We start from the raw sequence: 16,666 nt of genomic DNA, 5'->3' as shown, positions 1-16,666 counted from the left end.
AAGAAGGTACAATGAAAAGAGCAATACACTGTAAATGAGATGAAAAATGCAATGAGAAATAGAATGAAAAATACAATGTAACAGGAGAATGGAGGACTAAAGAGAGCAGGTACCAGGCGATGAGGAAGGAGATTGCATGGAACGAGCAAGTCCAGGCAGAGTCCAGGCAGATCACGGGTCACAGGTAGTAGCTGGAGGGACAGTGATCTAAGGGAAACCGAGTTCAGGCTGGATGAGAGGTCCGGGGAGTCACAGAGAGCAGGAGACCAGGAGACCCAGAGTCACAGAGAGCAGGAGACCAGGTAATGAAGGACCAGGAGAGCCCAGAGTTCAGGAGGACCAGCGATCAGGAGGGCCAGATGAGACAGCATTGGAACATCAGTGGGAGCAGCAGGACGGGAGACCCAGAAGACGGAGCAGCAGGACGGGAGACTTGGAAGGAGCAGCTGAAATCCACATGCGGCGACCCAGGAGAAGATCATAAGGACCGGAGAGAGCAGCAGCGTCGTCCCGGAGGAGAGTAGATGAGAGGGCCACAGGACCGGAGACAGCTGGAGGACCAGGACCGGAGGCAGCCGATGAAGGAGCAGCAGCAGAGGACGGACCAGCGTCATTGAGGCAGGAAGCGGCTACTTGGTCAAGACTGCAGGCGTCCAGCGGAGATGGAGTCAGAAGGGCAGCGGGAGTCGGCAGCAGGAGAGCCAGAAGGCAGCGTGGCAGACGGACCGGCATCAGGTAAGAGCACCACTGAGTGGGCAGGTAGTAAGAGGTGTCCGGGGAGTCAGGTGGACAGCCGGGAAGTTGGCCCAGGTCAGGGCGGAGGGGAAGGCCGGGAAGTGAGGCCGAAGCCGCGGCCTGGGGTGAGGAGAGTTGACGGGGAGGGTTAGAACACCCATCAGCCTAGTTCCCCGTCAGCAGCAGTCGTCAGCAGCGGGGGAGGCAGACATCTCTGTGGAAAGTACGGGAGCCAGAGGGGGTTCCTAGCTGGGCTCCGACGGAGGGCAGGAGAGCGTGTAGGACACGTCTGACCTGTGAAAAGGTATTTGTTTTTTTTTACAAAAATATAAAATATTGCATTGTACCACACATTTTTCTCTATAAAATGTTTTCATTCTACCTTTTCCGCCCATGGCTCCTCATTCCTATTTTACATCCCGCCACAGAGCAAAAAGTCACATACAATTCTACACATGTCTGCTCCAGGTTGGTCATTGAATTAACATTAAGCCTTCTCAAAGCCCATTTTCGGTGCCTTGATCAGTCTGGAGGAGCTCTTATTTATGTGCCAGATGTTGTGTATGAAATAATTGATTTGTGTGTAATTTTTCATAACATCAACGTTAAGAATGGTTTGCTTGTGGTGGAGAAGGTGGAGATTGTTTTGGAGGAACCAGGAGCGCAAGAACCTTCACCCATGGAGGAAAGCCAGAATTTATTAAATTATGTTTGCTTAGGAATACATCAGTGGTAAGTGCAAACGAAAAATACATACTGTGAAACTCAACTACTGCAAATACTGCATATTTTTAGAATTATATTTGGGGGGTGCCTTACATAGGATCCCATAGTTCAAAAGTTAAGGTAAACTCAAATTGATCATACTCTACCCACTTTTACCCAGAAGTTCTTTCAAGGGAGTAGGAGCTTTTGAAAGTGAAAGCTAAACAAAGTGAGCAGATTGGAAAACTTCTATCATTAAAATTTGAGGTAGCTACCAAAGTCACAATGAAAATAGAAGAACCTCCCCATGTTCCGTTGCTTAAAATACTGGTAAACTTTAACATACGAGAGTATAATATTGGTGCAAGAGGGCGTTTTCTATGTGGTAAAATTGGTCCTTTTGCTAGACAATATCCAACAGATGGGTGCCAGAGGGATCAATTGCTCATGCTCTTAGAAGATATGGATTTTCAGGAAACGGGAGAAGGAGCCCCAGAAACCCGACCAGGGTGCCCGCAAGAAATTAGAAGTTCGGGCTGTGGGGAATGCAAGGCAAAATTGGAGAAATCAATTTCCTAAAGGATTAATGGGTCTTGCTCCATGTGTGTAAGTTTGTGTAAATGGCCAGGCTTGTCAGAGACTGCTTGATAGTGGATCCCAGATGTCCATTATTGTTAAGAAATTGGTACCAAAATCATTTGTGGGCATGGAGATTCTACTTTCTTCTGGGTTAGCCTTGTGGGGGCTCAGTGATCAGAGCTATCCTTACAGGGAGTATATACCAATCACCATCAAGTTCCCAGAAGATATTGCTGGGATAGAATGTGAAGTGGAGACCCTTGCATTAGTGTGTCCTGAAGCTGTAAATGAACCACATGATGTACACATCATTATAGAGATTAATGCCAATCTTTTCAAGACACTTGCCAAGTGGTGCCTGGAGGTTGAGGGAGATGACTAAGTTCAGAGTCTCCAGATCCACCCTATGTGCCTAGTGGCATATGTGAAGTGTCAGAATCTAAACGGAATAGACTTAATCTGGGCCTAGTTCCTCCCACACTCCAAAAACATACTGGTAGGTTAATTGGCTGCAATCAGAATTGACCCTAGTCTCTCTCTCTCTCTCTCTTTCTCTCTGTCTGTGTGTGTGTGTGTGTGTGTGTGTGTGTGTGTTAGGGAATTTAGACTGTAAGCTCCAATGGAGCAGGTGCTGATGTGAATGAGTTCTCTGTACAGTGCTGCGGAACATGTGGCGCTATATAAATAAATGGTGATGATGATGATGATGATGATGAATGATGTGCACCCTTCAGAGAAAGATCCTGACAGCTGGCCCCAGCAGACTGGGATGATGTAAGGGAACATATCAAGAAGCTACTGGACACTAAAATTATTGTGGAGTCTGAAAGCCCCTATGCTTTACCTATAGTGCTGGCTCCCAAGAAAATGGACACATCAGAAAGTGCATGGACTATTGCAAATTAAACAAGCACACTCTACCTTAGCTAAATTGATTGTTTTAGAGCTTTGGATCATTTGCAAGGGAGCCAATGGTTTTCCGTGTTGGATCTGTGTAGCAGATACTACCAAATTACAATAAATGCTGAAGATGCTGAAAAAACTGCTTCCATATGCCCATTAGGGTTTTTCCCGTTTCGGCATATGCCTCAAGCGGTATCAGGAGCACCTGCAACTTTCCAACGGTGTATGGACGAGACCGTTGGTTAAATGAATAATCAAGAAGTAATTGTGTATCTAGATGGTCTCATTGTGTTAGGTCATACCTTAGAAAAACACAAGTGGAGGATTCTTAAAGTAATCATTTGCAAAAAATGGCTTAAAATTGCAGTTGGACAAATGTCACCTATGTCAAACCACAGTGAAGTATGTCGGCTACATAGTGAGTCGGGACGGCATATTCACTGATCCAGCAAAAGTGGAAGTGTATTAAACTGGCCACAACCCATGAGTTCCTTCTCGGTGTTCTGGGGATATTACATAAGATTTGTATCCCAATATTCCTGTATTACAAGAACATTGAATAAATGACACAGGGCTACCCCCCTACTCAGAGAGTGACTACAAACAAGAAAGCTGGGAAAATGCAATATTTCAAGGTGAATTAATTGTTCGGTCCAAGATAGACACCTCAATGTGAAATAGCTTTCCAAAGATTGAAAAGCATTCTCATCCAGTCACCAGTCTTTGCACATACAAATCCATCTTTACCATATGTGCTTTACGTTGACACATCTTTTGATGACCTTAGTACCAAGGACAAAAAAAGAGATTAAGATTAAGGCCAAAGTTGACGCTATTTTACATAGATGGATAGCTGCATTGATCGGTGTACAAATTTAGCCTAAGATACCAACGTGGTGTTAACAATATAGCTGCAAATGCGTTGTCACGTCTGCCTGGGCAAGTTTTTGAAGGAGAAGAAGAGCAATAGGTGGAATTTGGAACAATTAAGTCGGAACAAAATCGAGAACGATCAGCAAGAGGATTTAGCCATTGGGGTGATGAGATGGGTTGTAAAGAACAAATGTTGTCCTGCTGACAAAGCTTATAAGACTAAAGAGGCCAGGTTGTTATATAGAAGATCTATCCACAAGAATGGAAAAGTTTGAGTACTCACAGAGAAGGCATTCAACCTGATGACTGATCAATTTTATTGGCCTAGGATGGAAGCTGAAATAGAATCTCATTGTAAAATCTGCGCGATATGCATCTTAAAGAAGACTCACTCCTCAAGAGTAGCACAAGCTCTGTCCTGTTCTATCCTGTGGACACTCTGCATTTGACCTGATTCCTGTTGTGACCTTTGGCTTTGACCCTGATTGACCCCTGATTGCCCCTGACCTCTGCCTGATTATTGGATTACCCCTGTTTGGTACCTGCCCTGAGCTCTGGCCTGTTTCCTAGTTATCCTGCTCACTACTGACCCACAACCTCTGACCTGTCCCCAGTACCTGCCTCCAGTATTCCGGCTTCCTCCATCCTGTTCTACGGGTATACAGATAAACCTTTACTACCCTAGAGCTTAAGTCTTGGAGGCATGCAAATACCTTCAAATAACATTTGTTCTACGGTAAACACGACTGCGAACGTTGAAGACCTGTTTTGGCCCAGTTCTAAAGGTCTCTCTAATAATTGTAGCCCTAACACATATAAAGTAAACCCATAAGGTGTCCCAAGCCTGACTTGCGCTTGCTATTGGTATGAGGTCTGGTTTCCCGAAATAAGGGAAGAACAACAAATTTGTAAAATTTCAAAAGAAAACCTGGATTGTGCTCATCAAAAAATGTAGAGCTTGGACAATGGAGAAGTAAATTCTGAAGATGAAGAACCATGGAAAGAGTAGGCTAGCTGAGTAGAGTCCAGAGAGTGGAGAGGGTTCCTTACAAAGACCAGTGTGTGTTAGGGATGTTTGCCACAAAGAGGTTGTAAACACCCCACAGATGGGATAGTTGAGACAAGACAATACAAACAAAGCCAAAGATCCTAAAGGTCTATGATGTTACCCTAGGGGTTGATGAGGGTGAACCTCAGTCATACACATGACCCCTATTAATACTAACATATGACCGTTTTGGTGAAATATCTGAAATACCTAGAAACATGAAGTTTTCAGTAGGTTGCCATCCCCTGTATAGTCTCTGCCTGAGTTCTGAGTCTTTCCAGTCCCAGTTGTGGTACTATATTTGTCTGTGTCTCTGAGTTCTTGGAGGTACTGAGTCTCTGGTCGTGGGTCCCACCTTTTCCCATGTCCAGGTTCCAGGCCATCAGGTCCAGATTACAGTCATTTATTTCAGTACGGAGTCCAGTCCAGCATTCCTCCTCCTTATATCCAGTATACAGGATAATATTAAGCTCAATGAACAAGACATTCATCCGGCCTTACAGTTTCCTCTACACTCCAGCCATAGGTAGTCCCAAGGGTCCCGAGACTGATCCCAGAAACCCTATTACCGTGACAATATGCAAATGCACCAGGGGGAAATGTAACATCTGCTGCTGAGCGTAGATTAAAAATAAATATAGAAGCCGGCGCTGACAGGGACTGCATTGTCCCTGGAAGCCAGAAATATATTGCGCAATCGCACCAGAACTGACCAGGGAGTGTGTCAGTTACAGTGGAGAGAGGAGGAATAATGTTTTTACTGGACACCAGGGTGAGGGAGAGAGAAGACAGAACTGTGTGAGGAGGAGAAAACTAATTGACACAGATCAGTGAGAAGGCAGATATATATTAATGAGGTTTATCTATTAAGAGATGTATATGTAAAAAGCTGTATTTGTGGAGATCAGCATTTATGAGAAAAAGCATTTGATTTACCAAGGAAACCAAAGCGTCTGTGAGGAGAAACATCATTTTGAAAAAATAACCCTCTGGGAAAAGAAACAGTAAGAAAATCGGTATTGGTATAATCAAGCATTGGTTCTTGTGAGTAAACCTGAGCAGCACGGTGGCTAAGTGGTTAGCACTTCTGCCTTACAGCACTGGGATAATGAGTTCAATTCCCGACCATGCCCGAGGAGTCTGTATGTTCTTCCCGTGTTTGCGTGGGTTTCCTCCGGGTCCACTGGTTTCCTCCCACACTCCAAAAACATACTGGTAGGTTAATTGGCTGCTAATAAATTGACCCTAGTCTATCTGTGTCTGTCTGTCTCTGTGTGTGTGTGTGTGTGTGTATGTTATGGAATTTAGACTGTAGAATGGGACAGGGAGTTCTCTGTACAGCGCTGCAGAATTAGTGGCGCTATATAAATAAATGGCAATAATAAAAACTATCATATGCTTATATTACATAAAACTGAAGTGAAAGGGCCATATAGATTTAACACCTGCATCAGAGACTGTGCTGTAAATGCATTCTAGATATCATTTGCATCAGAATAAATGTTTATTTCAGAGACTGTGATAGAGGTTGTCACGTTTGCCAGAGCAAGGATGGTAACTGTTTGCAGTTGGCGCTACTGAACTAAGAGGTGCAGAGTCTAATATGCTAATATTGTGATTTTAATTATTATTTATTCCCTACCTGTACATCTATTTAAAATACATATTTTAAAGTAAATATTTTTTATATAAAAGAACAATCTTATGGTGTGTCAGAGTTGTGCGCGACGTGTGTGGTTACGGGGGTCCCCAAGTTGCCCTTGATAGTCACTACATCCATGCCATACATACCCAGACTAAGAAGACTTGGTGGAGGCACTGCGCATGAAGAAGTAAGTGACACACACACACACACACAACGATTTTACATGTACACCACTTAGCAGGAATGTAACTAAAACATCAAACAACTGATTACCTAAACCATGGTCATTTTTGTTACATTTGCATCAGTTATGTATACTTGGACATAGAATACATGCTACATGAAAATTTTGCTGAGAATTGATTGCAAATCAATTTTACATATTATTTTCCAAAATCATATTCAGAATTGTTGATGGACTCGCACAGATTTCGCCATGCAGCATATATTTTTAAAGTCAACCAAATGTATTGGCTGTCTTTACAAAGAACAACATATACTCTGCTTTAATCTATTACATATGTAGGATTTATTTAAAAGGACCAGCAGACTTTTTATAAAATGTTATTTTGCAAATAAATCTTTGAAAAGAACTTACATTTTGGGACAACATCTGCCTCAAATCTATTTTGTTGTTTTTTTTAAAGCTGGGGGGAATCATAACGATGGTCAGCTATGCTGACAACATCTCCTGGGGATAAATGTATCAAGCTGAGAGTTTTCCGTTAGGTTTGAAACACCAATCAGATTCTAGCTATCATTTATTTAGTACATTCTACAAAATGATAGCTAGAATCTGATTGGTTGTTATAGGCAACATCTCCACTTTTCAAACCCTCCGGGAAGCTCTCAGCCTGATACATTTACCCCCTAGTGTTCGCTCTATGCATCTGATGGACCTTCATCTCCTGAAGGGTTTGATGAGTTTCACTAATGAAGACAAAAATATACTAGTAGGTTAATTGGCTGCTATCAAAATTGACCCTATTCTGTGTGTGTGTATGTTAGGGAATTTAGACTGTAAGCTCCAATGGGGCAGGGACTGATGTGAATGAGTTCTCTGTACAGCGCTGCCAAATCAGTGGCGCTATATAAATAAATGGTGATGATGATGGTTTTGTGTGTTACCTCTTCCATTACCTCCAACAGGCGTACCGTTGGTGATCATGCAGATCCAGCAGGCAGTGAAAAGGTTTGCGTGTCTGGTGGCGTATTCCAATCCAAAAATCAGAGATTTATTTTTAATTACTTATTAATATTTATCTTGTTGTTTTATGCAATAAAATTATGCCATGATGGCATGATCATCACAGAGACCATGGAGGGGAGAAGCTTATATTAACAATGAAACCATTAATTTTCTTACAGTGTCATTTCTAACAGTATTATCGTAATTAAAACATCTAAAATGAATAAAAGCTTATGATTCTAATTTTTGATCCCAAACAAATGGACAGTGCAGAGTATAAGACATTTGAATGCTCATTATTTTAGCCTGTTAGGAGACAGAAGCCTCCATTAAGAAGTACAAAAATGTTCCCTACATAACTTACCATGAGCATGCTCATTATTATAATGGCAACCGTGATGTAGACAAAAGTTCTCATTATAAAAGTGCATACATTTACTCTCTAGAAAACAGAATAGCTCTGATTCATTGTGGCACAATTGAGAACCAAAATCTCATAGTCTGTATTATCATCATTAAAGGAACTGATCCCAGTTATGGGCAGTCTTGACAGTGGTGGCGAAGGGAATGATACTAATGTCAGGAACTAAGAAACATTTGACCGCAATCGACTGGTAGATTGCGAATGATTGTTTTGCCATCTATGATGTAAGGGGTGCTTTGTTATTTGCGTGCAGTGTTAATTCAGAAATACAGTGTCATACTTAATTACAAAGGCTGGGATTAGTTGGAGAAGTCTGCTATTGTAAAAATGATATGCAGGATGTAGTTACTCATTTAAGGGTAGTAGTTAAAGGTATAAAATAAATGACATATTATGTGTTTGAATAAATGCACCAGCATAATTTTACAAGTATGTAGGTGAAAACCTGTTATACATTACATTTAAAATGTCTGAATATTCTGATTCTCCCCGTAACCACATATTTTTATTTAAACATCTGTCTACAGTAACTATGTTATTATTTCTACATTAACAATTTGAACTGCAGATATATAATTAGTGCTGTAATAGAAGAAGCATTTATATATAGCTCCATTACATATGTTGTGTGCCATTTTTATTTGCACATTCAAAATGCTATCATAACAATTAAGGCTCAACAAACTAGGATTGATAACTTCATTCAGAAGTTTATTTGAAGGATAGATAGATTGATCAAATGTACACTGAACTGCTTTATTAAATATATAATAATACTGTGACTTTATACAGTGTTCAAATCTCCTGAATAGAATGATAGCTACGTTGGCATTTTCATTCATTATCATCATCACCATTTATTTATATAGTGCCACTGATTCTGCAGCACTGTACAGAGAACTCATTCACATCAGTCCCTGCCCCAGTGGAGCTTACAGTCTAAATTCCCTAACATACACAGACAGATAGAGAGAGAGACTAGGGTCAATTTTGATAGCAGCCAAGTAACCTACTAGTATGTTTTTGGAGTGTGGGAGGAAACCGGAGCACCCGGAGGGAACCCACGCAAACACAGGGAGAACATACAAACTCCACACAGATAAGACCTTGATCGGAAATTGAACTCGTGACCCCAGCGCTGTAAGGCAGAAGTGCTAACCACTAAGCCACCGTGCTGCCCTTTATTGTTTACATTTTTAATCATGTCTGTAGAAATTTGTGGTTCAACTGAATTTTTAGTACTAGCTTTGGTTGTGACCTATAGTCCTGGAATTCTTTTATGTGTGCTTCCGAATAGGCACATAGGGTAATGGTGAGATGCTAGAGATGAGTGACGGAATTTCCCAGACCGACCCTAATTGCACCTTGCAGCAGAATTGACCACCAGTGTCCCAACTCTATACATAGACTATGCATTCCTTGAATTATTTATTTATTATTGTTTGTTTATATAGCGAAACTCTGTGCTGTAGTCATTCTCATTAGTCTCTTCCCCATTGGAGCTTGCAAGCTAAATTCCATATCACGCGCACACACAGACTATGATCCATTTTGTCAGTAGCCAATCAACCTTCTAGAATGTTTTTGGGCTGCTGTTGGAATCCAGAGCACCCGGCGCAAACCTTTGTAAACACAGGGACAACATACAAAAATGCCACACAGAGAGGACCCTAGTCGGAATTAAACTCACGTGTCCGGTGCTGTGAGGCAGCAATGCTAACTACTGTGCTGCCCAGTGTGAGGTGTGAATTTACTGATATAGTGCAAAATGGCATTCTGTGCAATGGCGAAGCAAAACCAGAACTTGATTTTTGTTTCATTGGAAATTTACAGCTCAAAATTTCCCACTGTGAAACACAATTTGTGAGAAATTTTACAATAGTTTCACTTAAATCTATGAAACACCTCAGATTGATTTGGTGGTAGTGGGGCATAGTCAAGAGGTATCCTTTTTAAACAATTGTTTTGGGCACTTAAGTCAAAGCAGTTGTTGGTTTAGTGTTGGTTTGGGAGAAGAGAGTCACAATCTTTGGATTTCATTTTAGAGTGCAAAACATCTATACATAAACCAGCACAATTTTCTTTCTTTTACTACTGTAGACTCTGCACACTATTTACAGTGACAGGAGACTTGAGATCTACTCTACCCATACTGGGTAGGCTATGACATCCTTCACTTAAAGTGGTAGAATTACCAGTGGAGTTGGAGAGGGCCTTGTACATGAGGGTGATGAGTTTGAAGAGGATTCTGTAGGGGAAAGGGAGTCAGTGTAAGGTTTGGCAGAGAGGGGAGGCAGATGTGGAGCAGTAGGAGAGGAAGATAAGTTTAGCTGCACCATTAAGCATAGATTGAAGAGGAGTGAGATGGGAGAGGGGGAGGCCAATAAGGAGAAGGTTGCTGTAGTTGAGATGAGAAATGATCAGTGAGTGTATAAGAATTTTGGTGGCATCCTGGGAGAGGAAGGGTCTGATATGGACGATGCTGCAAAGCTGGAAGTAACAGGATTGGGCGAAATAGAGGGAGGAGTCAAGAATGGCACCAGGCAGCAGAGTTGGGGAACAGAGGAGATAGTAGTGTTGTCACCAGTGATAGGTCTTGATGGAGGGAAGACCATGAGTTCAGTTTTGGCCATGTTAAGTTTGAGAAAGCATAAGGACATCCAGGAGGAGATGCAACTGGATTTAAGTGGACAGGCAATTGGATTTAAGTATGCATTTATTATGCATTTGATACAGATTGTCAATGTAAATACGTAGTCACATATTACTAAATTTGTAATTTAGTCTCCTTGAGATAATTCTAAAGTTATATACTATGCTGACTTGGGGCAGCACTTTGCTGACTTGGGTCAGCACAGTGGCCTAGTGGTTAGCACTTCTGCCTTACAGCACTGGGGTCATGAGTTCGAATCCCGCCCATGGCCTTATCTGTGTGGAGTTTGTATGTTCTCCCTGTGTTTGTGTGGGTTTCCTCCAGGTGCTCCAGTTTCCTCCGACACTCCAAAAAAAACGTACTAGTAGGTTAATTGGCTGCTATCAAAATTGACCCTAGTCTCTCCCTCTCTGTCTGTCTCCCTGTCTGTCTGTGTCTGTGTGTGAGGGTGTCTATATTAGGGAATTTAGACTGTAAGCTCCAATGGGGCAGGGACTGATGTGAATGAGTTCTCTGTACAGCGCTGCGGAGATAGTGGCGCTATATAAATAAATGATGATGATGATGATGATGAGTTGTATAAGTACTGTCTCATTTGGTAGAACAATTTTAGTACAATTATTTCCACTGCCATTTTTATGCACTTGTGTTAAAAATGCTTAAACTCAGAATTCCAATGCAAATATTAACCATAGTTAACCACAGTTTAGTCAGACAATGACCACATACAGAGTTTCATTCAGACAATATTTTACTATATTTAACATTTGTCCACTTCGACATCTGATAGTTTCCCATGTAATTCAGATCTAGATAGTTGCTATTTTTGTGTATATAAATGTGATGATTTAGGGCCAATTAGATCTAAAATGACCTACTTTGTCATAAAAATAGAAGTATGATAGGGCACCAGTATGAAATCAGGCATAAAAAAGCTGAAACACATTAATTGCGTGCTATGGAAGTTCAGAGTGGAAATGCTTTTATGTAAATATTACCTGTAGGAAGTACTCAGCAGAGATAAACCAGAGAGCATTCCTCAGTAGTGGAATTAAATACGGGTCATTCCATGTCAATTCAACCAGGGTTGTCCACCACCCATCTCAGATTTCTACGAAAATTTTTTAGTTAAGAGAGGATGTCAAAACAACTATTTCTGCCAAATATCTTGACTGTCTGACAATTAGTTGATTAAATATTGATTTTTCAATTTTTTAAAATAATTTACAAATTGCGGCTTCTTTATCCAGTTTATTTGAAGTATTACGGGTGTTTATTAAGGAATTGACACAAAATTTGTACCCCTGAGGTAACTCTCCCTCTCGAATCCAAAAATCCAAACCAAATTACTGTATCTGCCTCATGTTTTGCGTTACGGCAAAAACGCACGTTTTTCGAATATAATTAAAAACGCTAAATTCAATATACATTACGGATCCCATTTTTTGGGGGGGTGTTTAAAAAAGGTATAAATAACTACCACACAAAAAAAATCAGCCGGGTACTCTGTTTTATAGTGGAGAAAAAAAATAATGAAGTTGATGCTGGATTACTGCTGTACAGCATACATAATTTACACATTGTTAAAAACCATATAAAAAAAGTGAACTAAACTGAGGCAATGGGATAAACCTCCCATACAGGAAATGAAACAAACAGAAACTGATGGGAAGGGGATTCCCTTTAGAGAGACCAAAACTGAAACTTTCCAGAGAAAGAGAGAGGGAGACACAGAAAGAGTCAATCACAGCAGCTGCTCATTTGGTAGTCATTTAAATACGAACTGCCATATTATTATTTACTCAAAAACCATTGGATTACATAGCTGGGACAACTTTACAGATGAAGAAAAATAACTTTTGATTCTGAAAACTGAAGTTTCAAATGCAGTAACCAATGATCCTGAAGCCGCAGTCTGCTACCATCATGAAAAGCTTCTGTTGCTAAGATATGAAGAATTTCAGAAAACATTCTGTAATCCTTTCATGTCTCACAAAAAAGGATCCAGAAAAAGCTTAAATTTATGTCACTGAAGTGGACCAAAGAACATGGTGACTGACAGCTTGTTGTATATTTTAGGCAAGATAATTGTGACACTTCAAACTGTGTGATCCTGTGCGTTATTAGCGATACCCGTGACAATGTAGCCATAACTGTGCATGCCTTCATTACGGTAGTTATGAAACACTTAGTGATACTATTGTCAAAATTGGAGTATGTTTACTACTTTAGTGATGGTGCTAGTGCACAATACAAGAATTGCAAACACGTTTTTAATTTATGTTTCCATAAGGATGACTTCAACATTCAAGCAGAATGAATTTTTTTGCCACATCTCATGGTAAGAGTCCATGTGAAGGCATTGGGGGGACAGTTAAATGTCTAGCCACATGCACCAGTCTGCAAGCAGTGGAAACTTATCACATCTTGACACCTTTGGACCTGGGCAAATGAAAATGTACATGCATAAAGTTTTTTTACGTGTCACAAAACGAAATGCAAGACTGCAAAAGCAAGCTGCATAGCCTTCTAGAAACAGCAAGCACTGTTGCAGGAACACGTTCTCATCACAGATTTCGGCCTATTAGTAATGATGAGCTACACATATATTGATTGTCATCAGATGACATAAAGACAGGAGGAACCAAAGTTAGTGAGAAGCCACGAAAACCCTTGTTCACTCGCTTATTATCTCTCGCCTTGACTACTGTAACCTTCTTCTCTCTGGCCTACCTGATTCTCACCTTGACCCTCTTAAGTCTATCCTCAATGCTGCTGCCCGCCTCATTTTTCTCTCCCGCCGCTCTATCTCTGCGGTCTCCCTCCAACAGTCACTACATTGGCTCCCCATACCCTACAGAATTAAATTTAAACTCCTCACCCTCACCTTTAAAGCTCTTAGTCATTCTTCCCCTCCCTACATCTCCAATCTCATCTCTACCTACACTCCTACCCGCCCCCTCCGCTCTGCCTCTGAACGCCGCCTCACTACTTCACTGATCACCTCCTCTCACTCTCGTCTTCAGGACTTTGCCCGGGCTGCTCCCCTGCTGTGGAACGATCTTCCACGTTCCATCAGGTTAGCATCTACTCTCAAAGGCTTCAAGCATGCCCTTAAGACTCATTTTTTTATTCAAGTCTATCAGTTCTCCTAACTTTCTTGTCCTGGCTCTCTCCCCTAGTTAGTACCACCCTTTATGTGTCTCCCCCTTCCCTTTAGGTTGTTAGCTCTCATGAGCAGGGCCCTCTTTCCTTGTGTGCTCCTTCTACTGTTCCTTCACCCTCTGTACCTCTTGGCCTGCTTCGCTAGCCTTGTTTCCCTGTTTTATTAATCTTCGGCCTTCTTCTTGCTGATTTCTACTATCCCTTTCACTATCTGTCAGATATAATCTGATTTGCTTTACCCTGTCACCTGTGTTTGCATATATTTGTGTATCATGTTGTGTCTTGGTTCTGTTTTCTGTATATGTAATGTACGGCGCTGCGGACCCTTTGTGGCGCCTTATAAGTCAAAGATAATAATAATAATAATAATTAGCTGCTATCAAATGGACCCTAGTCTGTCTGTCTGTCTGTGTGTGTGTGTGTTAAGGAATTTAGACTGTAAGCTCCAATGGGGCAGTGACTGATGTGAGTGAGTTCGCTGTACGGCGCTGCGGAATTAGTGGCGCTATATAATTAAATGATGATGATGATGATGACTATGACCACAGTCACAAAAAATGTGTTAAAAATTGATCTGCAACCTGGAACATACATAGCAGCAGTGTATGATAACATCTGGTACATTGGGTATATCATTCAATGTAATGGGGAGTAACAAGATGTGCTGATAGACTTCATGAAACAAAACCAATCAACAAATGTGCTGTCCTGGCCTTCAAGAGATAAGCGTTATAACAAGTTCCAAACAAGGGAAAAATAATGAGATTGTTGACTCAACTTCAGTTAAGGACTTAAGTTATGTTAAAGATTTTAAATATCATGGTTTCTTGTGTTAATTACACAGGTCTGCCCCAAAAAATTTTTGGACAGCTGTTTTGGTTTAGTTGACTGATTCTTACATTTTTTGGTGCGCTGAATCATAAAATGACAGCCGTTTTGTCCTGGGATGTCATGTTTTCGAACAAACGGGTGATCATCATTTAAAAAAATCTCTTTACGCAAATATTTTATTTACATGAAAAATATTAACTCATTTGCACAGGTGACGACAAAATTAACACCACACTCAAATAGATTGCTTGTGAAATCGTCTTTTTTTAAACTCTAAACTTCTTTTTGAGCTCTTGTAGGTGACTTCCGGAAGATCCCTGTACAACATCCAGCAGTAGTCAGCCATCATTGTAACACTCCATTTTCCTTGATACCTTCTTTCCATTTCTTTTATAGCTTGATGGAAACGTTCTCCCTGCTCTTCACACACTGCTCCCAAATTACTCAAGGTGTGAGTTGAGAAAATGGACTTTTAAGCTCATGGAGCAACCAAGCTTGTGGAACGCTTTCAACATTTTTTCCACCATTTCCTTGTAATTTGGGTCCTTTTGGTTTCCCAAAAAGTTTTTTATGACCACAGTAAAGGCAATCCACGCTTCTTTTTGAGTTGGAGTCATTAAACTGATGAAGTCTTTGTCGGATATGAGTTTTCTAATATCCGGGCCAACAAAAACCCCCTCTTTCAGTTTTGCCTCCGTTAATGTCATGAGCCGCGGCAGCCGCGGGTACCGCCGCGACTCTCTGCCCCTGGTTTCCGGCATCCCGGCCGTCGCTATGACGATCGGGACGTCACATCCGGCTTATCCTCCCTGCCAGTTATACCGTCCTGGTTACAGTTCTGCTGCCTGCTTGTTCTCTCTGTGCTTGGTGTTAAACCTTTGATTGACTTCCCGTGTATGACCCTCGCTTGTTCCTGGACCTTGAACCTTAGCTTCTGACCCTGACCATTTGCCTGAACCCGGATTCTGCTCCTCTGCCAGTGCCCCTGACCTTTCGCCTGTCCCTGGATTCCGAACCTGTGCCTATGGCCTCTGACTTTGGTTTTCTCCTTACTTTACACTGTCTCCTGCCGGTATCTACTCTGCCTGAACCCCACGCTGCTGTCCGCCAATCACTCCATCCCTGGGTTCTCCTTAGCCGGTATACGATTCTCGACCCTCTGTCAGCTTGCGGCCAAGTCTCTCCCCACCACTAGGGGCTCCAGCGAAAACCAGGCTTTCGGAGTAGACTCCGAGTTTTGTTGTGCCGGCTGGAGAGTTCGTAACAGTTAAACCTGGAAACTTGGATCCCAAGTACTTGAAGCATTCGCTATCTTTGGGAAGTGCCTTAACAAATTGCTTCATTAATCCTAATTTTATATGGAGTGGTGGTAATAAAACCTTCTCAGGGGGTAGCAATGTCTGAGAACATTCTTTTCACCAACAACTAGACAAAGGCAAAGGCATGAAGTCTGCATATGAAAGTGACAGTGTTTGCAGGGTTGCAGTATTTAACAAAAAAACCCAGAATTTACTGTCCCATAAACATATAAAACAAGGGTATTTGGTGTACCCAGCCTGTTGTCCCAGCAGCATACACAATACTTTTAAATCCCCACATATCAACCAGTTTTGGTTTTAATAACCCACTTTCTTGAGTACCAACTCCAAGTTCTCATAAGTCTCCTTCAAGTACACCGAATGAGCAACAGGAATGGACGCATAACGGTTACCATTGTTAAGTAAAACTGCTTTTAAGCTTTTTGGAAGAGTCAATGAAGAGCATCCATTCAGAAGAATCATACTGAATGTGGAACTGAGCCATCAACCCCTCTAAATCACCATGAACTCTCCACATATGAAACAGAAACTGGCAGGTGAATTTACACACTTTCTTGGAGGCATTGCACTAATTTAGAACCACACAGACAATAGCAG

Source organism: Mixophyes fleayi, chromosome 4 (genome assembly GCF_038048845.1).
Source record: "Mixophyes fleayi isolate aMixFle1 chromosome 4, aMixFle1.hap1, whole genome shotgun sequence".
NCBI lineage: Eukaryota > Metazoa > Chordata > Amphibia > Anura > Limnodynastidae > Mixophyes > Mixophyes fleayi.
This window is presented reverse-complemented; position numbering follows the sequence as displayed.